The sequence below is a fragment of the Cervus elaphus genome, chromosome 23 (genome assembly GCF_910594005.1).
Source record: "Cervus elaphus chromosome 23, mCerEla1.1, whole genome shotgun sequence".
Taxonomy (NCBI): Eukaryota; Metazoa; Chordata; class Mammalia; order Artiodactyla; family Cervidae; genus Cervus; species Cervus elaphus.
Genome location: NC_057837.1, coordinates 74,810,136 through 74,833,321, shown reverse-complemented (window position 1 = coordinate 74,833,321; position 23,186 = coordinate 74,810,136). Strand labels below are relative to the sequence as shown.

The 23,186-nt window shown below is 45.9% G+C and overlaps 1 protein-coding gene and 1 non-coding gene across 2 annotated transcripts in view; one reads left to right on the top strand and one right to left on the bottom strand.

Annotated features, from left to right (window-relative positions):
* Positions 1-18,125, bottom strand: part of EYA2 (EYA transcriptional coactivator and phosphatase 2) — a 253,660-nt gene extending 235,535 nt beyond the window's left edge. The window contains exon 1 of the mRNA XM_043883562.1: positions 17,991-18,125. The gene's annotated coding sequence lies outside the window, so the exon portion shown is untranslated. The remainder of the gene's footprint in view (positions 1-17,990) is intronic.
* Positions 18,126-22,717: 4,592 nt separating this feature from the next.
* Positions 22,718-22,821, top strand: LOC122682284. Its single transcript, XR_006337303.1, has one exon. It is a non-coding gene; the product is annotated as a U6 spliceosomal RNA (small nuclear RNA).
* The last annotated feature ends 365 nt before the right edge of the window (positions 22,822-23,186 follow it).

Here is a 23,186-nt window from a genome sequence, read left to right as displayed (position 1 = left end):
TCCAGGCTATCTTTCCCGACCCAGGAATCGAACCCTCATCTCATGCATTGGCGGGCAGATTCTGCCAAGTGTGAGTTCTCCTGTGAAATATTAATCTTCATGAGTCAATCCAACATATTTGTCACAGAAAGAGGGGGGCAGTGGACCCACTGCGCAGTGCCCTTCTGTGCCTGTAGTGTTGACCCCTGCAGAGCTCCTTTGCTTTTGGTTCCTTGGTTGGTTCCATTGCAGAAATTTTCTGCCTCCATTTCCTCAAAACAAAGAGGAGGAATGTGACTAGGGGAGCCAAGGAAACATGGCAAGACAGCTGAGCGGTGGAGGGGGGCGATTCTGGCCTGGTCAGGTCCTAGCGGGGCCATTTGGGGCTTGCTGTTTAACCACTTTGAGTCCCTGTCACAGCCTCTCGAAAATGGGGTCATGAAAGGGCCTCCTTGTGAGCTTGGAAGGAGAAGAGGCTGCATGTAAGCACTCGCTCAAAGCCAGGCTCATAGCAAGAACGCCTAACCTTCCTTCTCAACCTGCCCCGCAACTTGCCTCCCCGTGTTAGGAAATGTCAGCTCCATCTTCCCAGATACTCAGGCCAAAAACCCTGGAGTCACCTTGGACTCTTCAAATCACTTCCCAGACCCATTCTGTTGGCAAGTCCCATTGGTCCACCTTCAAAAGTCATCCAGAATCTAACTACTTCTCTCCACCCCTGCTGCTACTCACCTACTCCAAGTCATTCTATTCAGTTCAGTCACTCAGTCGTGTCCGATTCTTTGCAACCCCATGGGCTGCAGCACACCAGGCTTCCCTGTCCATCACCAACTCCCGGAACTCGCTCAATTTTGTGTCCATCGAGTCGGTGATGCCATCCAATCATCTCATCCTCTGTCGTCCCCTTCTCCTCCTGCCTTCAATCCTTCCCAGCATCAGGGGCTTTACCAATGAGTGAGTTCTTTGCATCATGTGCCAAAGTATTGACTCCAAGTCATTATCTCTTGCCATTAGCAGTCTCACAACAGGTTAACCTGCCCTGTCTTTGCTGCCTGCTCTCAGGGCAGTCAGAGGGATTCTGCTCAATGTAAGTTGGATCCTGTTTCTCTTCTGCTTGGTCCCTCCAGGGGATCCCACCTCAGTCAGAGGAGAAGAGAAAAATCCAACCATGGCTTAAAATGCTTAGGTCATCTGCCTCTGGCCACCTCTTGGCCCTCTCCCCTCTCTCTGTTCCAGCCACAATGGACTCTGGGCTACTCCTGAATACATCAAGCACAATCTCACTCAGGGCTTTTGCACGTGCTCTTCGGCCAGATAGTTTATGGTGAGGCCCTCCCCACCTGTGGCATGCTAGAGCCAGCCAGCACTAACCTGCAAGAAATGACTGGTAAATTGCTGTGAATATTGTGAACTGGTTCTTACACCGTCAGGAGCTTGAATCAGCATGGTAGGAATATTTACACCATTGGAAGTGGCAAATGCTACAAATTAGGACCTTAATTTCCAGACAGCCAACTTACCAGCATGCCACTGCACTGAGCATTTTAAATTAAAACTAAATTAAAATTACCACCTTTCCTTGCTGCATTACAACCCTCCTTGCTTCTCCCCTCCCACTTTATTTTTCTCCAAGGCAGTTAACACTCTCTGTCTTACTATATGTATTTTTCCTTGTGTTCCTGATACTGCCCTTCTCTCTTCCACCAAGAATAGAGCTCCACGAGAGCAAGGACTCGGTCAGTTGTTTTTGTTTGTTTTTTCAATTTCTTTGGCTGCACTGGGTCTTAGCTGTGGCATGCAGGATCTTTGATCTTCCTCGCAGCACGTGGGATCTTTTGGTTACAGCCTGTGAATTCTTAGCTGCGGCATGTGGGATCTAGTTCCCTGACCAGGGACTGAACCCAGGCCCCCTGCATTGGGAGTGCAGAGTCTTAGCTACTGGGCCAACTTGGTCCGCTTTGCTCTCAGCTTCCTGCCAAGTGCCTGGAACAGCAGCTGCCTCATAGCAGGTGTTCAATTAATACGTGTTGAATAGATGATTGGCGCCCATTCTTGTCATTATGGGAGATTGAAACATGGACACTATTTCAGACACTTGACCGGATTTGGAGCATAGGTGAAAGGCCAAAACAAATAAACAAAAACCAAGTCAGCTGTTCACAGCACTGGCCTAGGGAAGTTTCATTTTCCTCCCTGGACAACCATGCTCCTCTGGGCTTCCATCACAGACCACTGTTAGGAGCTGCTGTGATGCAGGAGGCAACAAACTAAGCCAGTCTTGGGGAAATTCACTCTTTGAGGAGCAGCTCATAGAACCAGAGCTAGAAGAGACACCCAGAGACCATCCGGTCCCTCCATCTGCTCTGCAGCAAGCCTTGATGCCGGTCCACTCTCAGCAGCAGAACCGACTGTTTCCAAACCTTTTCAAAGTAGTGGCCACACTGTCCTTTCACAGCTGAAAGTCAAGAAATTCTCCAAAGACTCTTTCAGATGGTTCAACCTCTCTTCCAATGCTGAATCCCTTCTATAAAATCTTAGACAGGCTGTCATAAGTGGCCTCAACGGTTGGCAAGTTCACCTATGATTAAACCCAAATCAGCCAACTCAGAACCCCGACTGCCAATGCAGGGCCCGCCAGTGAGCAATTCAGGGCAAAAACAGTTTTTTGGTTTTTTTTCTTATGGTAACTCTTCTTACCAAATGGGTAGTGGATGCCTGGAGCACAGGGAACTATTTATTTCCAAAAGGAGTACGGTCCATATGTGGACATGTTAAATGCCATCCTATAATGCAAGGACACATCTCCACAAACAGAACTGTCCAACCTCAAATCTTCACGGGGCCGAGGTTGAGAAAAGTGCTTTCCTTATTTTTCTTAATACTAATGACCAACTTGATTTACACTTCATTTTCATACTTTTGATGAAGACCTGGATATAGGAAAGACTTCTTTCTCTTCCCTCTGAAACCTACTGTATGACAACCAACAGCACCGTCCCAGTGGTCAACAGTAACTAACCCTGAGCCCCCGCAGTGGGGAGACAACAGAGAAAGGTGGGGACCATGGTGAACTGAGAACTCATCCATCTAAAAGGGGCGGTCATTTCCCAGTTCCAGTCAATTGAGGTCACGTGAAGATGCGGGCAAAGTGTCAACAGATCTTCTGATTTTTAAACGGAAGCCGGAAATCTGCATTTTTATGTGCTATGTCCAGATTTTCAAATGTTGGCTCCATTTTCTACTTTAAACGTTCTGCAAACAAAACGCCTTTTGGCTGCTGGCTTGCAACCTCTGTGTTGCATCAGATGTTACTGCAAGGTCACTAAAGGCAACAGGAAAAAGGCAATAATGGAGTGGAGGCAATGATGAAGGGCAAAGCGCAGAGGAGGGTAGGAAACACACGCTGATCATCAGAGGCCCAGAAACGTAAGCACAGCCTCCCCAGGGTCACTTCAGCCACTCCAGGTGATACTGAGGTGTTTTCATTTTTTCCTCAGAAGTCTACTGAAGCTCCCATGCTTGACTGGAGCACCCCAATAACTGAGCATTAATTTTGTACAAGACACCATGAAAAGAGATGACCCTCTCTGAAACAGCCTTGTGCACACACGTGCTAAGTCGCTTCAGTCGTGTCTGACTCTTTGCAACCCTATGGACTACAGCCCGCCAGGCTCTTCTGTCCATGGGATTCTCCAGGCAAGAATACTGGAGTGGGTTGCCGTGCCCTCCTCCCTGGGACCTTTCTGACCCAGGGATCGAACCCTCGTCTCCTGTGTTTCCTGCAGTGCAGGTGGATTCTTTACCGCTGAGCCACCAGGGAAGCCCCTGAAACACCTTTACTTGAAATAAAAGATCATCCTCTAGGTCTGTGGGGAAGAACACATGGGAGGCAGAGCAGTAGCACATCTTAAAAGTGCCATCCTCATAGGAATGTTTGAGGAGGTGATGTAGAGAAAGAGTGAAATTACACATTTGACAAGTGGCACTGGAGCTCAGCAGAAGGGGAGCAGTCAAGGCAAATCTAGAGCGGCATTACACTGCAATTTGGGGGTCCACAGGGAACCAGTCCACTCCTCACTTCCAGAAAATGTTGCTGAGTTCACCCACTCTAGCCCGAGTTCCAGAGGTGGCCCGTGACAAAGGACAGAATCCTCCTGAGCAGGGATGAATTAAAAGATGGGTGCATCACCTACATCTGAGCTCTTGAACCAGCTGCACCTGAAGCCAGCCCGCCCCAGAATTTTACATTTTCCCAAGTCAATACATTTCCTTTTTACTTAAACCAGCTTGGAAGTAAGTTCTCTGTTACTTATGTCCAGAAGAATTTTGATAGCTATGTGGACCCTTGGCTGGGATTTTGCTTAACTCCAGCTTTGGGGTTGAGAAGGCAGACTATAAAGTCAGTGTTGTCAGCCTCGGCATCCCAGATCTTTAGGGCTCAGAGCTCCCCACTCCCCAAGCCCCCCACCTCCAACTAATTACTCAATTTCCCAATCACTCTATGTGGAATCCTTCAAGGCCCCCTCCTTTTATCCCATCTCATGTCTGTGGCCACTGGAAACTATCACAACAGTCCTTACAATGTGAAAAACACAAGAAGTTCCTTGCCATTCTAAACAGTGGCTGACAACCATTTACAAAACCTGCAAACATTTCACCGCTCCTAAATCAACCCCAGATGACAAAATAATAATCATCATGAAACTAATGGAAACCTGAAGGAGGACAGATTTGGACCATGTTTGCCATTACCCATGATGAGGGGTGATCAGGAAAAAGTCCTGAGAAAGACATAAAAAATGAAGCAAACTGATTGCTCCTTGGAAGATATCTCAGCCCCCATCCCCAAGAGATTCAAGTCCTACTTTTTCCTGGAAACAATTTTTAGCATCTCTTGGCATCCTTCTGGTCAGGAATTGGTAAAAAAGAAAAGACAGTGTGTGAGAAAGGCTTGATGCCTTTTCACTGAAGTCAGACTCCCAAGGTCGACAGGGATGTTTGGAAGAGCGGGCTCAAACTGTGAGCACGCAGTTGCATGCCCGTGGTTCCTCACGCTGATTTAAAAGTCAGAACATTTCTCACAAAGGTCCAGGTTTTGGTGTCTTTGAAAAATCAGAACACATGGCAATACGGAGTCCTCATTTCATTAACTTCTTACCTGGCTGGCCACTCTGGCTATCTGAACTTGCAATGACTGACTTCAGATTTAGGTCCTACGTACTTCTAAAAAGTCATTTAAAAATTATAATACTGTTGACTTCAGACACAACTAACTGACACAGAATGGCCTTCCCGGATGGGGCCCCTCCACCACAATTTTACCGCCTCCTGCCCCCTGTTCAGTGGGCCTAGCCCACTGGCCTCCAGGCCACGCCCATCTCAAGATTTTTGCCTTTGCTGGTTTCTTCTTTCTGGAATGCTCTTCCCCAGATATGGGCAGGGTTCCCTCACTGCAGCGGTGGTGTGCTCAGAGGCTGTCTGCTCAGGGAGCCCTCTCATCCTCACCTCGCCCCCCCTACAGTTTCCATCAACCTTCTCTTGGTGTTTTTCCTCACAGAGGCATGACCGTCTGACATTCAGGGTACTGTACACATATAGGTTTTTATCTGTGGTCTTTCCCCCACTTAAATGTAGCTCCATGAGGGAGTAGATTTTGGTTGTTTCTGTTCTCTACTATATTCCGTGTCCAGGGTAGGTCCTGGTACACAGCTGGTGCTCAATACGTATTTTTGAATGAATGCATGACATTCCATTTTCTATATTCAAGAGGAAATGGAGGGGGGCTGAAGCGGAGGAGGAAGGCAGAAGGTGGCAAACCCAGACAGTCTGCACACCTGGCCATTGGAAACTCCGCCGAGGCTTCTGGAGAAAAGGGCATTTTCCAAGACAGAAGAAAGGGAAGAAGAAGAAAAACGGAATCACAGCTTTGTGTTTGAGTTTGCACAGGCAAGTGGGCAAGGGTTTTTGGAAGAGTTCTTCTCTGCCTCTGAGTCGAGTTCACACCCAAAGTCCAGCTCGTCCTGGGGTGGCGGGGAGCGTCTCCCCAATGCCAGGTACTGGTCATGTGACAGTCAAGCCTCGCCCCACCCCCACCCCCCGGGGTGGGGGGTGCGGGGTCCTCAAGCAGATTCTAATCCTGGCAGGCTCAAGAGTTCCAGGCTGCCTGCTGAGGAGTTGTCTCTGCAACTTCTCACGTGGGGACGAGGAAAGCCAGTGTCTCTGATCTCATATGGAAAATCCTGAGCTGTTTTCCAGCTCGAGCCCCGCATCCCAGGCTCTTTCCCGTCTCCTTCACTCCAGACTGTACCCCACTGCAACTGTGCCTCACTGGGAGAGACAATTTCTACAGTTACTTTCTCCCCAACAGGAAATAAACAGCACCAGACAATCAGTCACTGTGTATCAGATGCCCTTTACTACTCAGGTCATAGTTGTTAACTCTGATGATGTAGATTAATATTTGCTAACTCTGATGTTGTAGATTCATGATCCTCACTTCCTAAGTGAGGAAACTGTCGCTGGAAGAAGTTAAGTAAGCCCAAGATCACAAAGATAGTATTAATAAGTCATAGACTTAGACAGACTGGCTCTTAAACCCTGCATTATGCTGCATCAGAGGCTAATAGAATACACCAACACATTCTTGTTTCCCTCACATGCCTGTCCCTAACTAATTAGCTGTCCAGTAACATGAAGTTCAAAGAGAAGGAAAATTTAATTTTTTCTATGGTGGTTAAAGAGGCAGGAGTGCAGGGGTTATGAAGACAGTCTCTAGAACCATCTGCATACAAAGCCTGGCTCTACTCCTTACTTGCTGTGTGACGTTGAACAAGCCACTTAACCTCTCTGTGCCTTACTGTCCTCCTCTAAAATGTGAACGGTAATAGACTTCCGTCATAGAATTGCTGTGAGGAATAAGTGAGTTGATCCTTACAGTCGATCAGAACAGATCCTGGCACTGAGGTTATTTTAATTAGCATCATATTCATCCAAAGGGCAGCCATTCTTCTTCTGAAGATACAAGACACAGACTGAATTTGTCCAGACACGTGCTCTGAGATGACTTTACAAATGAGAAACCTCGTTTGTCTCACTGTACTCCCCTGAAAACTGAGTGCAGAATTCCAGTTCTGGTTAGTAGAAAATTCTGTTACTTGAGTCATTCGCTGTAAATACCTGGATGCCACTTTTGCTATGATTACCTGGTGGACTTGATTTTTAAACCACTTTTGTCTTACACAGTTAAAAACATATGAAACCATTTTTATGAAATGCCTGTTATTTTTCAAATGTATAATAACATAAAGACAGAACTCTAAAAAAAAATTCACGCATGTTTTAATGTGGAAACAGTACACCCTCCCCCACTCCCCCATTAAGAAGAAGACTGCCCCTCAGAGACCAGTAGATTCTTCCAGAATGTTGAAATCCCAAGACTGAACCTACTTGAAGAATAGGAAGGAATATTCCCCAGGCAAGTAGCAGTCACTTTCTGTCTTTTCTTAGTACTTCTAGGGGTGGGTGCAAGTCCACTGTACCCTAAGAACCATCACTTTCTGAACCTGCAGGCCATGTTCCTATCCACCACTGTATTGAAGCTGTTTAACAAACCCAGCATGGAGGAGTAAGTGAAAGTCGCTCAGTCATGTCTGACTCGCTGTGACCCCATGGACTACACAGCCCATGGAATTCTCCAGGCCAGAGCACTGGAGTGGGTAGCTGAGGAGATGGCAAATGCCCCATGAACGGATGAAGAGCCTGGGGCTCAGAGAGCCTAAGTCCTCTGCCCAATATCACACAGCAGGTGGGGGTGGATCTGGGAGCCCATCCCATGCCCTCCCCAACGGCTGCCAGCCTCCCTCCTCCCCATCTCGTGGCCCCACATCACAGCCAAGGTCTGAGAAGGAGGTCATGCCCCCCACTGGTTGGTAAGAAACCCCAGAGGTTTCTTAGGAAACGTCACCTAGAGAAGGATGTCACAGTCCACTGCTGTTACTTTTCCCATGTGTTGTGAAAGGCCAAAGACAGGCTCAGTGAGGATGAAGGATGCTACTGGAAGTTAAGAGGAGGTTATCTTTGGTTATGGAGAGTAAGGCAGAGTTAGGTGAGGCAGCGTTGGAATGGGACCCTAGCAGTTGGGCTCTCAGGTCCCAGCTCTCACTGATACGCCACCACTTATAAAACCTGACAAAGACCAGAACTAGACTAGCTTATCTGGTAGAGCATGTCAGATCTGGAATGTTCTGAGCGGGTACCATTCAAAGTTGGGGTTAGGAGGGGGCCAGGCGTCTTTGGCAGGATAAGGCAGCAGGAGAAAAATGAGAAATCTTTTGTTTTTCTTTTTCAATTCATTAAGGTTTGTTGGGGTGAGCAAGAACCTCATTTTTTTTTTCTTCCCATGACTTCCCTTTCATTTTAACGGGAAACGTGCGTGCATTTCAAAGACCGCTCAATAGCAGCGTTGAAGTCTCAAGTTCAATCACAATGTCCCCATTGTGACTGAGGGACTCCTTGGCCTTTAAGCTTGGGTTATAAAAATTTGGTCTGAGCCCAAAGTCTGGCTTTAATAGAATATTTTAATTTTGTTTAATGAATATTATTTTAAATCTGTTTGGCAGTTTTAAAATGTGTTCTTTTATTTTCAAATTAAAATTTACTAATGTTCAGTGCTTTCTGGGGGGTGGGAGTAGGGCAAGGAGTGGGGGTGATAATAATACAAGCTTGCATTTATTGAGTGCTTACTATGTGCCAAACACCCTACTACCCCTTCTAACCCTCAGGACCTCCTAACATACAGAGACCCTTGTCTCCACTGTTTGGGAAGTTGAGGGGGTCATCCTCCAACCTGAGCTGGCATAGTTAGTGAGTGGTGGACTTAAGGTTCAAGTCAGATCTGTCTGAGTTCAGGGTCTGCATTGTTAACCACTGCCCTACATTCTCTTGATGCTGAAAAAAGACTCCATTGACCAAGAGCTTTAAGGCACATCATTGGCCCAGTATCTAATTCCCTATAACCTCAAGCGTAATGACAGCTGGCTTGAGCATAATAGCTGGCTTATTGAGCATTCAATGTAGGCAGGCACTGTAGCAAAACAAGGTGTTTTACATGTACTGCCTCATTTAAATTCTCACAATGGCCTTTTGAAGCAGTTACTATTGTCATTATTATCATCATCTCCATTTTACAGAGGGAAAACTGAGACTAGGGTCATGCAAGCATGTAAATAACACATTTAAGCTTAAATAATGATAATAATAATAATATAGTAGCCGACTTGGATATAGCTCACACTGTTTGCCATATACTACTGCAAGCACTTTATATTTATTAGCTTGAGCTCCATGATGTGTGTGCATATGCTTAGTCATGTCCAAATCTTTGTGACCCTAAGGACCCACCAGGTTCCTCTGTCCATGGAATTTTCCAGGCAAGAATACTGGATTGGGTTGCCATTTCAAACTCCAGGGGATCTTCCTGACCCAGGGATTGAACCTGTGAATCTTGCATCTCCTGCATTGGCAGGTGGATTCTGTACCACTGTGCCACCTTGGAAGCCCATATCTCCATGATAACCACCCTAAATTATAGGTGAAGAAACCAAGATATGTAAACGTTAGGTAACTTGCCCAACATTAAATAGTTGGTTAATGTTGAGCAAGGATTTGAACCCAAGCAACCTGGCTCCTGGCTCATGAATCTTAGCGATCCATGCAAATGTCAATCTTGCTACCAGAGGTGCCAAATTGGGTCCTTCTTGCCTTTGGGTCACCAGTAATTAGCCCAATGCCTAGAACACAGCTCAATAAATAAAGCTGAATAAATGAGTGAAAGAATGAATGCATTTATAACTTTCCCCATCACCATGCAACACACAAGGCATGTAGGACACACTCAGTAAATAGTATTAATAAAATCGGCGAAATGGTATATGTCATGTCCCAAGCGCATGTTCTTCCTTGTCAACAAAATTTGTCTTGTCATATTGCAATAGCTGAGGGGTCAGCAAACATTCTGTAAAAGGCCATGCAGTCTCTATAGTAATTACATAACTCTGTTAGCAAAGAAGCAGCCATAGGCAATAGCTTAGACCAGCTAACTGCAGTGATGCAGCCACCATTTCACAGATTCCAATTTTAAACTTTAGTTACTCTACAAGGGCAGGCTCAAGATTCTGTAAGAATCAGGTAATGTCGCTTATTTCTGAACTCAACTTTCATACCTGATCATCACTGAATATCCTCCAGGCAAAACAACTGAAGACTGACTTTGAAATCTAGTTCTCCAAGGCAGACATGTACAGGAAATGTAGCTCTCGTTACACCAGCGTCAGGGGGTGGGAGGTGGGAGAGCTGGGTATACTAGTGGTTAGGAATTAAGACTAGGTTCAATTCTGGCTCTCATATGAGCCATGTAACCATGGAAGAATTACTTCTCCATGAGATTCAATTTCGCATCTGTAATATAGGGGTAATAATAATAGAACATTCCATCGAAGGCTATTTGGAGTCAGAAACATAAGTGTTTGCTTAGCACACTGACACATAGTAAGTATTCAGTAACCATGAGCCACTTGTTAGTCCCAAACAAATCTTGTGTCTTCTTAAAAAACAAAACTAAAACCTAATTCTCTAAAAACAAGCATGAAGAAAGGACAGCAAAGCTGCATGGAAAGACATTTTCAAATAGCAAGGCATTCTAGAGGTCCCAAGGTGTCCGAAAACTCTCTCCTCTAGATCAAACTACTAGCAAGCCCCCAACCTCTCTGTTTAGCCCCATCCGCCCAGAAGCCTGCTTCTGTGGCCTTTCATCATCGTCTTTCTCGTAGGTGTCACAGCAACGCTGGAGAAATTCGGAGCGTTTCAGACATTTGCTGAGTTTAAGACATTCTTTCTCCCCTCCCACCCTCCTCTTCGCTCCACACTCCAAAATTAAGAGTCTCTGGGGAGTCCGGGCTCTTTAGCAAGGGGAGACCACCAGAAAGCCCCATCACAGACCCAGAGGTGAATAATCTTCTCAGCTCCACTCTTTTTCACGGCTGGATGGGGCCAAAACTTTGTTTACAACACAAGTGGCAAGTCACAACTTGTTATGCCACATGACACCCTCTAAGCAGCGAGTCACCGCTTCCCCCTGCTGTACCAGTCACACAAAAGGCCAGAGGGGCCGGAATCTGCCCGCTGCTCGGCTTCTCTCCCCCTCCCCCTTCCCCACTAGGAAGGGCATTCAGACCTTTGCTGGGGAGACAAGTGTTTCTAGAACGCCGTGAAATAAAGTTCCCATCCTTGCAAATAATACACACCCACAAAAGAAAACAATCTTCTTTGCAGCGAAACCCTTTCTGTGTCTCCTGTGAGGAGGTTTTCTCCCCGCGTGGAATTTCCATCAGCCCCAGGGCTGGCACCAAATTCAGGGATGCGGCAGAATTCTCTCCATCTCTCTGAATTCTCAGGAGCTGCCCATCAATGAAGACCGAAAGGTCTGTACTTATATCTTATACCCCACAGGCCAAAAACACATACGTGTTCCTAGAACAACAACAACAACAAAAAATTGTTTTGGGAAACTACTAATACCTTAACCGCAAAGTTACTACAGGAAGGGGATGGGAGGTGAAGCAGTTGACCAGAAGGAACACAAGCCATTTTCGACCTCTGGCTTCCACATCACCAAACACCAGGAATGAAACATCGGCTTTGGAGAAAGGGGTGGCCCTGGAACCTGCTTTTTTGGTGGAGCCGTGGGAGGGACAGATCCAAAGGCGATGGGAATTCCAGCCCTCCAATCTAGCTTCTCCCTGCAAGAACGTCTTCGGAATCCAAATCAAGATCTTTCAACCGTAGGCTCAGAAACCCCCGCTCTGTGTCCACTTGAACCAAACACGTCTAACAGGCAGGAATTCAGACTTGGCCGAGGTGAAGAGAACTGGTGGTTTTCGCCCTGTTTTGGTGACCTTCAAGGGCTTATTTATGCACTTCAAGCTCATGACCTAATACATGTTGGTTTGGCGTCTTTTCTCATAATAGCAGCCTGTAAAAAGCTTTTGAGAATTCCCCGTGTTTTCTTATTTTGGGTCAAGAAAATAAAATCGATATCTAAGTAACCTTAAAAAAAAAAAAACACACACAGCCTGCACAATCTAAAAATTTGGAATGTTTCCACTGGGACTGCAGATATCTCTGAAAGCCTCCAAATCATCAGAGTAAGACCCACATTTGCCATTTTTAAGGTGAGATATTTGGTAACAGCATCTGTGAGAATTAGCTAAGAGGGACTTTTTGACATAAGTCAAACAATGACATTTAAAACTCACGTTAAAGCAATTACCGTGTGGAATTTTTCCGTGTTTTTCCCATTTCTCAAACAGAAGTGTATATGTTTTCAACATATTTCTTGCTGTAATTTTCTTTCTTGGCAAACCCACATCTTAACCATGAAACCCAAAGTATGCACGCTACAGAAACAATAATGGTTGAAACAGACTCGGCCGTCTCTGGCATGATTTTTCTTTACAAAATTAAAACATCTTTTGGCTAATATACTGTACATTTCAGTTATGAAAGACCCTTCTTGGGAGATGAACAGAAAAGAAAGGGGAGGTGACAGATTCAGCTGATGCGAGACAAAAGTAAGACAGTAGTCTAACCCTCCAGTTCCTCATTCTTTGGGAGAAAAAAAAAATGTCTATTTTAACATTTTTTCCTTTAGTTAAATTCACAAAGAGCCGACAATTCTCCTTCAAATGATTATAAGTACATAGGGGCAGATACGTTAAATCTGGGAATGCACAGATCTAAAAATCTAACTTTACTAGATCTTCAAAAGGAAACTAGAGGGGAAAAACCCAAACCATTGAAACCACATATGTTTTCATGTTATTGACACAATGCTACGGATACTAAGAGACAAAATAATTTCTAGCCTCTTTCAAAACTTTGGTTCACGTTTAAATATGTCTAAACAGGCATTATTAGGCAAAGACAGTCGGCATATGCACATTCTCAAAACTGGTGAGAAGTAAACCTGTTTCCTTGGCTGCCTGTTCCTCTGAGCTCCTGCTGTCAATTTCTGCATATATCTGAAAGCAGAGGCAGCCTCTGCAAAAATGTATAAGCAGTCACTGCTGCGCCCTAACTAGTATCAACAGTTGGGCGATGACACGCAAGACGAAGTCCTGCTTTCTACAGACCGGGGTCTATGTGCAGAGACCCCTTCAGCCATCCCTCCAGGCTCCGTTCCAAAGTGGGGGCCCTCTCAGCCCCTGCCTGACCCTCAGGCTGCCTGTCCCACATTCAGGCAACCGCCAAGCCTCCCTTAACCTTCAAAGTGGCAAAGATAAATCGCTCCGGTTACCTGACTCTTGGGACCACCTGTTCCAAATTATTCTTCGAACTCCAAATGTTTATATTCCAACCTCCAAACAACAACCCACCCATAGTGATCCAGCACCTTCCGGTAAACTGGATTTGGACAGTCTACCGTAACGTTTTCGGGCCTTGCCACTGCCGGTAAATTTATTGACTCTTTTTAGGAACTGAAATGCGTAGTGTTATAGTATTGAAGGAACAAATCAAATTAGTCCTTGTAAATAAACTTTTTTTTCCTTTATAGACCATATACAACCTGCTAAATATCATGGTTCACCAAGGCCCAGATTTGTGTTTTCTAAACACTTAGTGTGATTTTTCTATCATTTAGGACAGTGGCAAAAAAAATCAGGGTACAATCAGAAAATCATTGTGCTCAGCACATTTAAAATCATCCAAATTCAGCATCTCTTTTCAAAGGGAAACGAGAGCAGAAATATTCTCGGAGGCAAGGTTTTCACAGCCCAGTCAGTAGAAGGCTAAAGGCCTAGATTCTGGCCTACACACCCTTCAGCCTTGTCAGACACTTGACTTGTGACTCCATTTCTTTGTTAACAAAGTTGGGAAAATTAATAATAGTAACAATACCTAACTCAAAATGTTGTCAGAGACATCCTGAAAAATACATGTCAAGAGTTGATTTCAGGCCTGGCATACAAACGCTTGGTTATTTTCATCATCACTATTAAACATAAGGACAGAATTTAAGCAGAGAGAAATGACAAAGCCATCGATAGCAAGTGAGCAAAAGAAAGAAAAGAAGCAGCCAAAAAAATAAAATTTAAAGCCTATGGCTTTCTTCATCCTTTTCCCCTCCATCCACCTGGCTGGCACACTCGTATCTTGAAATTGATTCTAAATCACATGCAACAAAGAACTAGTTCTGGCCCCTCTGATTCATTTCCTGCAAGACAGTGGGTCTTAGACAGTCATTTCAAGTATTTGTCACCTGACTGAGGGGGGTTTATCCTTGGATTAGAAGAGGTGTTAGTTAAATACCATTAGGCCAGTTACGATCTTCAAATGGGAAAATGAAGCATTGTCTCTGGCGAATTCTCTGCTAATTGTTTCCCTAGCAGAGCCTTCTTTTTGTTTTGTATGTTTGGGACTGTTTGAACAGCCACAAACGGTAGGGCGACAGAAAGTGGGCCCTTCAGAAAGCTGTTATGGTATAGGGGTTGGGGGTCAGAGAGGAAGGTGGGGAGTGAAGGAGGCGTTGTGGGGCGGGGAATGACTGGATATGTGTGTTTTCTGTCAACAGGCCATGTTTTCTCAGCTCTGGGGTTAATTCTCTGTAAAGGGATTCCTTTTGAGCCAAGTCCACCGACTCCTTTTTCAGAGCAGCTAGCTAGGAAAAAAAGTTTCCTTCCACCAACAAAACTCAGTCTTGGCAAGAGGAAGAAGGTTCAGCCTTCGGAGGTAACTGAATAACCCGCCACTTCATCTCCACAAACCAACTCTCCCCTGCAACCCCGCCCTGCAGATAAGGAGAACTACCTCAGGAGAAAGAAGTAAAAAATCTTTAAGGGAAAAAGTTATCCTCTCCTGGAAGGAATTGACATTAGTCAGGCCGAAGAACCCTGCATTTTATCTGTGCCTAGTGGAGAGAAAGCCTTCTGACCCAGTCTCCATGTGCACGCGCGTGCACACACACACACACACACACTCCAACACTCAACACGACACCTCAGACCTGTGGCCACTGCCTAATACTTATGGTTTTCCTTCTTCCCCAAGCATTTTTATGCTAAGGAGGCCTGTCCCCAAAGACAAAACTCAACCCCTGATGCAACCCACCTCCTTGGAGAAGAGAAGGCACTGTGTGTGGTGTGCTTGGATATTGAGGGCCAGGCAAAAAAAAAATCCAAACAAGATATTCCCACTTCCTTCATTTTTCCCTGACAGCCATGGGCTCTTTCTGCCGAGAGAGAGGCATCTGTCATGAGCTGCCGGGAACCCCACTTATGCAGCATAATGGCCTGCGATTTTATTATACAAGGAGTTTATTGCTGGCCTAATTAGTTTCAAACTGGGCATTCCAGCTGAGGACACCTAAAAAACATCTGGTAGAAGGAGTAAGAATGAGTCCTCGTTTTTTGGAGCTGGTTACGGTTGACTTTCTGCATAACTCTGGTCTCCTGCGCCTGACACAAGTTATCTTTGGAAAAGTAACTGAAAAAATAAGGAAACGGTTTCTTCTTTGTGGGAAAGGAGTCATCTTGTCCTGGGGGAACCAAAAACGTCTTAAAGTGGACATGCCTGAATTGTGGATACTTTTCCCCAAGCTGCCCAGGGTCTCAGTAGCTCGCTCAACCTAATTCAAAATGTACTCAGCTGCACCACAAAGCAATTTTTTTTTTTTTTTGGTCTTTTTTTGTGTGTGTGTCTGTGTGTGGAGGACTGTTTTGCTCTCCCAACAGCAGCTAGCATTTTATCAATTTATCCGTCTGGAAAGGCTTGCGATCTCTTACACGCAATTTAAAGCAGAAGTAATACTGCGTATTTGAAACAGTGTGTCTTGGGTGTTTTTGCCAAATGGTAATCCTATAACAAGTCAACAAATCATATTTCTTTATGATGTGTTTAATAAAACACAAAAGGCATGAAAAGAAGATTCTAAAACTCCAGGGCTGAAAACATCTGTTTTTCTAAATCTCAAAGTATTGGGATAATAACATTTTGTTGTATTGTCTTTAGCTATTTCATACTAGGAAAGATTTATGTGTTTATGGAATATTCTCATACACAGTCACTACACTTAATAGGTGAGCTATTTTCAAGACAGGAAAAATGCTGAGACCTTTAAGGTAAAATAGTTTATCATATTGTGAACCTACAGTTAAAAGACTGGAACAACTAACTAGGTATGGGACACATGAAGTGCTTTTTAAAAAGCTCAGTTCCCTTCAGATCTAGCCACATAGGTCGAAATTGCAAAATTTAGAATTTGCTCAAAAGGCAAGGAGATTTGGGATACAAACAGGAGTTAATGCTTAGTCTAAAGCAAGATTCATACTGTCGCATTTGTTACATAAATTACTAATTAACTTTTCCTAGTCTGAGGATGTCTAAATGCAAGGAAGTATAAAGTTTAAGGGGCTTAAAGTGATGGGGAGAGAAAGGTGGGGAAAAAATGAACCTTTCTTGGGTAAAGTTGCCTGAAGATTTTTTCACAATCATTATTTTAAAAACGAGGTTCTCCTCTCTGCCCTCAACTCCCCCCACAACCCCACCGCCCCCCAAAGGACCATAGGCTGGTAAAGCGGCTACTAGCTCAGACTCTAGTAGTAGAAATTTCACTCAAGCAGCAAAGGGCTCGCGAAATGAACAGATTCGGCTTGAAATACAATTGTCCGCTGGTTATAATTTCCTTTGGAAGGGAGCGCCCTAACTCAAACCTAATTCAGCACTCAGATTCTCACTTGATGTTTGTAAATCATTCTACCTCGCCTCTGCCTTGCCCACAACACCCAGCTCCGACGCTCACTCATTCCACTGCTTCCCCGTAATTAAAAGGTACCTCCACCAGGGGTGATTTATATATACCTCAAGGTTATTTTTAAAAAAGTAATTCGAAAGATTACGTTGCATTTCGGGGGAAGAAAAGAAAAAAGGTATCCATAAAAGTCGCAGCATCAGTCATGCTTTTTAAAGAGCAAGCGTGCATGCTGTCAACTCTTAGCCCCAGCGAAGCTTCGAAGCTTCGCTAAAGGAAGTAGGAACCTTAAACCGTCAAAGCGCTTCCCTTTCACGCGGCTGAGAATTTCGCGCATTGAAGATTTCGGGATGTGAAAGTTTTTCCCGGTCAAGCTTTCCTAACATTTCTTAAGTGTATAACCTATTTGTTTGGGGACAGGAGATAGATTTAAGAGCCATCACGGCCGTTTAACCCCCAGGCTGCTCCGCTAAAAAAAAAAAAAAAAAGCAACAACCCCATTCCATTCTCCGCTTTGTCCTATTACAACAAACTCTCGCTTCCTTCTAAACATCCTTCTGATGTAAAGTTTTTTAAGTTTCAGCTCCAACTTCAGCTAGCGCCCGGACGCCGGTTCCGGTACAAAGCCCGGAGAGCTGGACCATAGCTGGCCGAGCGCAGATGCCTTTTAAAAAAAAGAGAGAGAGAGATACAGCTAGAAAAAGGTTCAGGGGGCCATTCTAGCACCATCCCTGGGATTCCAGCCGTTTGCTCCGTTACCCCATTACCAGCGCCCGAGGGCGTGAGCTTGGCTCCCGGCTCCAGGCGTCTCTGGGTCTGAGGGGATCGCTGCTCATCCCGAACCACCGGGGCCATAAAACTAACCAAACGCGGAGGACCCGGGCGAGTCTGAGCGCCATGCACTTGTCCCGCGCGGGAGCGCACACTTTAGGGTCGTGGCCTCCCGGGCGCAAGGGGAAACTGAGGCTCGGAGCCCCGGGACAGACTTTCCTGAGATCTGCGCGCTCTCCCCGCTGCCCTTGTGCCTGAGACACCCCGGGAGCCCCGGACGCCGCGACCCTGCCGGTGCGCCCTCGAGGGCCCCGACAGCTGCGGAGGCCCTGGCTGGCCGAGTGCGAGAGAGAGGCTCCAGGCCAGGGGGTCCGGGTCAACACCAGCCCGGCGAATCCCCGCAGGCAGGCCCGGGCTGGGCGCCGCGGGCGGTACTCACCGCGCGCCGTGGAGAGGGCGCCCGGGCGCGGCACGGTGCCGGCGGCCAGGCGGGCGCGGGTCGGACGCGGCCGGGCTGACTGCGGCGGGCACGTTGCTGCCTCTGCTGCCGCCGCTGCCTCCGCCTCCTGGGCTGCCGCGGCCGCTGCCTGCGCGGGGAGGACCGGCCCCTTCCCCTCCCTCGGCCGGGCCCTCCCTCTGCCCCCGCCCGGGTCCCCGCGCCGCGACGTGGGCGCGTGGGGGCGCCGAGGCGCGGCGCCGGGCTCCGCGGGCGCGCACACCCCCGGCGGCTGGACGCGGGGCGCGGGGCTGCGGCCCTGCAGCTGCCTCAGCGCTGCCCTCGGCGCCTGCAGCCCAGCCGGACGCGCTCGCTCCAACCGGTCCTAGAGGAAGCGAGGTCTCAGCCTCCTCCCCACCCACCGACACCCACACCTCCTCTTTCGGCAACCCAGACGCGGCCCCCCCCAGAAGAGAAAGACTGCTTGGAAGGGACCTCAAGGGTGACACTGAATTCACTCATTCAGCCACCTCTTCATTCATTCCACATCTGTGGAACATCTATGTGCCAGGTACAGCTCTTGGGAGATTCAGCTAGAACAAGTCAGACTAGTTTTGTGCCTTCCCGGAACTTAACTCTAGTACTGGGAGACAGACCGTAAACAAACAATCAAGTAAAGAATCAAGACAATTTCAGAAAGTTATAATTATTATGGCGGAGGGGAAGTATGTGCTGGGGCAAGGGAACAGGAATCTTGGCTGGAGTAGTCAGGGAAGACCTCCCTGAGGAGGTGACGTCTGTATGATGAGAAAGTGCCATTTCTGATTATCTGTGGGAGGAGTGTTCGAGGATCTCCTTTGACCCGTTTTACACATAGGAGAAACTGAGGTCCCAAGAATTTAACTGGCTTACCTAAAGTCTGGTATAATACCCTCCACACATACCCTTAAATGAAGGCATCCCACTTCATCCTCTCCTCTTTCCATCTTCCCCATAATAAACTGTCATGAACAGAGCCTATACAGCATTTTTCTTCCTCTCACCCACTTTCTAATGTTCAGGAAGCCCCTTTATAAGCACCCAGGCTGCTTCAGTCTGAAAGCAGTGTCAACCACTGCCATTTGTTAAGCTCAAGCAATCATATTTTTCTGAGATCAGGATGCCCAGATAAATGTGAATTATAGAAAAGCAGAAATAACTTTTAGTATAAGTATGTCCTCTGCAATAGGTGACACATACTTTTACTAAAAATGTATGCACTTTTCTCTGAAATTTCAATTTAACTGGATGTCCTATATTTTTATTTGCTACATCTGGCCTCCTTACAACCATCCAGTTTGCAGGACATTTCCTTGTCTCCTCTGATCCCCCAAAGAGACCAGAAGGTAGATGCTGCTAGCATGCCTATTCTTTAAATTTTTTTTATTCTTTATTTTTAATTTGGCTGCCCTGGGTCTTAGTTATGGCACGAAGGATCTTCAATCTTCATTGCAGCATGTGCAACGATCTAGTTCCCTGATCAGGGATGGTACTGGGGCCCCCTGCATTGGGAGCTCAGAGACTTAAGCACTGAACCCACCAAGCAAGCCCCGTAGGATGCCTGTTTTACAAATGATCATCTAAGCTCAAAGAGAAGGCAGAAAATGTCTGAGTCAGGGTTGAAGTTCACATCAAGCTGACTTCAAAGCGCTTGCTCTCAAGATATAATATAGAGCCTTTAACTCCACCTGTGGGGTTACTGGGAAGACAGTGAAACTTAAGCCCCTGGGTCCCTTACTTGGTATGCCTCTTTGTAAGGCCCTGATGGGGACCTAGAAATGTATTCATGGGTCACCTGTTCATGTGAAATTTATGAAAGTTGTTTGCTTTTGATAGTGGCAAGCAGCAGAGACCACCATCTCTCTCCACTTTGATTCCCCCTGGAGCACTTGACCTTGAGTAGGGTGTATGGGAGTGGCCACTGGCATTTTGGAGATCCAGCGGAGGGGAACAGGAGTTGGGAAATTGTGGTGTTGGTGGTATTTTTCAGCTTCTTAAGATATGCCTTTGCTGTGATTTTTTTTTACTTTTTTTTTTTTTAATGATTTTATTTATTTCTGGCTCTGCTGGGCATTTGCTGCTGCACAGACTTTTCTCTAGTTGTGGCGAACGGGGGTTACTCTCTAGTTGAGGTGTGCAGGCTTCTCATTGTGGTGGCTTCTCCTGTTGCAGTCTGTGGGCTCTAGGCCATGTAAACTTCAGTGGTTGTGGCTCCCCGGCTCAGAGCACAGGCTCAATAGTTGTGGTACACAGGTTTAGTTCCTCTGCAGCATGTGGGATCCTCCCAGATCAGGGATGGAACCCGTGTCTCCTTCATTGGCAGGTGGATTCTTTACCACTGAGTTACCAGGGAAGCCCCTGTTGTGATTTCTTAATTCAAAGAAATTTCGTACCTAATTTCAGACTCATAATTTCGTATTCTTTTTCTTAAGTCAGGCCCTCAAGTTGTATAAGCAGCAGGCCCTGCTCTCCCAGCAGCCACCTCTGGTAAAACTTACTCCATCCCTTCTCTGCTCCCCAAAGTTCAGGCGTGCAAATCTATTAATATTCAGTGAACACGGTTACCCTCCTTCAGTGACAGGGCTGAGGTTAGATCTGCTGTTCTGGATGAAGTTAACTCTTCTGCTTTCTAGCTGCAGGACTTGTGCTGCAGGATATGTGTTTGGCCTTGACTTTCTCATGTCTAAAATGGAGATGGGGACTTAGTTGCTAAGTCATGTCCGACTCTTTGCAACCCCATGGACTGTAGCCCATCAGGCTGCTCTGTCCAGTGGATTTTCCAGGCAAGAGTACTGGAGTGGGTTCACATTTCCTTCTCCAGGGGATCGTCCCCACCCAGAGATTGAACCTGGGTCTCCTACATTGCAGGCAGATTCTTTACCAGATTAGCCATCAGGGAAGCCCTGGAGAGAACAGTACCCATCTTACATTATTATTGGGATGATTCACTGAGATCATGTTCCTGGAACTGTGACTGTAGTTGGGCACGAGCATTGTTCTACATATATTGATATTACTGTACAAACTTCTCTTCCCATAGCACCTTTGCAAAAAGTTCTAAGTTGTTATAGACTGAGCATCTTAATGCTCTCCAGAGGTGTTTAATTTATCTGGGTCCACAAGCCTTCATAGAATGTTGTTTATTTTTTAAAGATATTTATTTATTTGGCTGCACTGGATCTTAGCTGCATTATGCGGGATCCTTCTTTGTGGATTCTCTAGTTGTGGTGCTTGGGCTCCGTGGTTGCATGTGGGATCTTAGTTCCTGACCAGGGATCAGACCCACGTCCCCTGCATTGCAAGGCAGAATCTTAATCACTGGACCACCAGGGAAGTCCCAGAATGTTGTTTAAATAGTGGCAGTAAGCAGACTTTTTTTTCCTAAAGTAAAAGAATGGAGTACATTGGAATAGAAAATATCAAGTGAACTGCATGCAGATTAAGGCTGTGTGTGTGTGTGTGTGTGTGTGTGTACTGGGTCAGGATGTGTGTTCCTTCTTGCAAATGGTGGGCAAAATGGTAATGAACACTTATCAACCAAGAGTACTCAATGGAATACAAAGGGTTAATCTATTCCTACCCGCCTTCCCCTTCTCAACTCCTTCACTAGAATCTGGCCCATTATCTCACAAATCGCAGCCACACCCTACGGCCCCCAGAGAGAGAAACAGGAGGCAGGTGCTTATTAATTTTATTTTTTTCCTTCTCTTAGGGCAGTGGTTCTCAACCCTGGCTTGCACATTAGAATCTCCAGGGGAGCTTTTAGAAACCCCCATGCTGAGGCCCCACCCCAGACCAATTAAACCAGGTTCTCTGGGGAAGAAACTGAGGCATCAGAATATTTTTTTTTTAAGGTTCCCAGTGATTCTAGTGTGCAGCAGAGGGTGAGAGTCCCTATGTTTGGGAGAAAAAGGACTTGACCACAGATTCACAGCAGATGAGATGGAAACTCAGATAAGATTTAAGGCACCCATTTCTTACTCAATATCACTTAAAATCCAGCCCCCTTCCTATGCAAGAGCACTTCCTTCCTGTCCCTCTTTCCCTTGATTTCTTCTTGATAACTATTTGTCCTCATTTTATAATGACCAGAAAAATAATCCCAGACAAAATCTGAAAATGCTAAACCATAACGCAGATTCTTTGGAGTGTAGACCGCAGGCATGCCCAACCTAGAGTATTTTTTCCCCTAAAATCTTCCAAGTATAAATGTCCTCTGAAGCCAGAAGACCAGCTTAACTTTGAAAATGACAAACTTCACAAGGCTTTCCACGTGTATATACATATCCTACAAACACACGTGTGTACTCACCATGCCAAATCATGCCTTGTTCTAATCACATTCCTTTCCCATCTGTAAAAATCTCTACAGAAAAAGTATCCTTTTTTTGTTTTAATGCATTCATTTGAACCTTGACTTTTTCCAAAAAGGATTTGAGGTTGCATGCAAAAACATATATGTGGCAGCAGAATGAGAAGACAAGAAAAGCAGGTGAAGGGGAAACGTGGAGAGGGAAAGAAAAGACACTCAAGGGTGAGATTTGCATAAATATGTAGGCTCGGAGGTTCTGAGTACTTGTTATTGGTGGACTGAGAGATGCTGAGCTTCCTGGCAGTCAATGCAAAGAGGAAAATGCGATGAATTACATGAGCGGCTTTCAAACTTTCTTGGATTCAAAAGTAAGCATATTGTGCTTGCTTTGGTAGCACATATACTAAAATTGGAATGATACAGAGATTATCATGGCCCCTGGGCAAAGATGATGTGCAAATTTGTGAAGCATTTCATGTTTTTAACACGAATTAAAAAAAAAAGAAAAAGCAAGCATGGTGATCAGTGGTTAGGACTCCTTGCTTTTGCTGCTGAGGGCCCGGGGTTCAGTCCCTGATTGGGGGATCTAGGTTCCCACAAGCCACACAATCATGCATAGACTCTCCATATGGAAAATAGAGGCGAAAAATCCCAGCCACATGCCTTACACCTTTCTCCTATGGGTACTTGTAAAGGGTCTTGAAGGAGCACCCAGAGCTCTGCAGAGTCAAGATCGGAAGCCATGGATTTCAAAGTGCTTCGCAGGGTACATGATCCTCAGAGCCTGTAAGACAGAAGCTAACAGAACTACTTGAACAAATCAGAACGCTTTCTGATACTGGTACAGG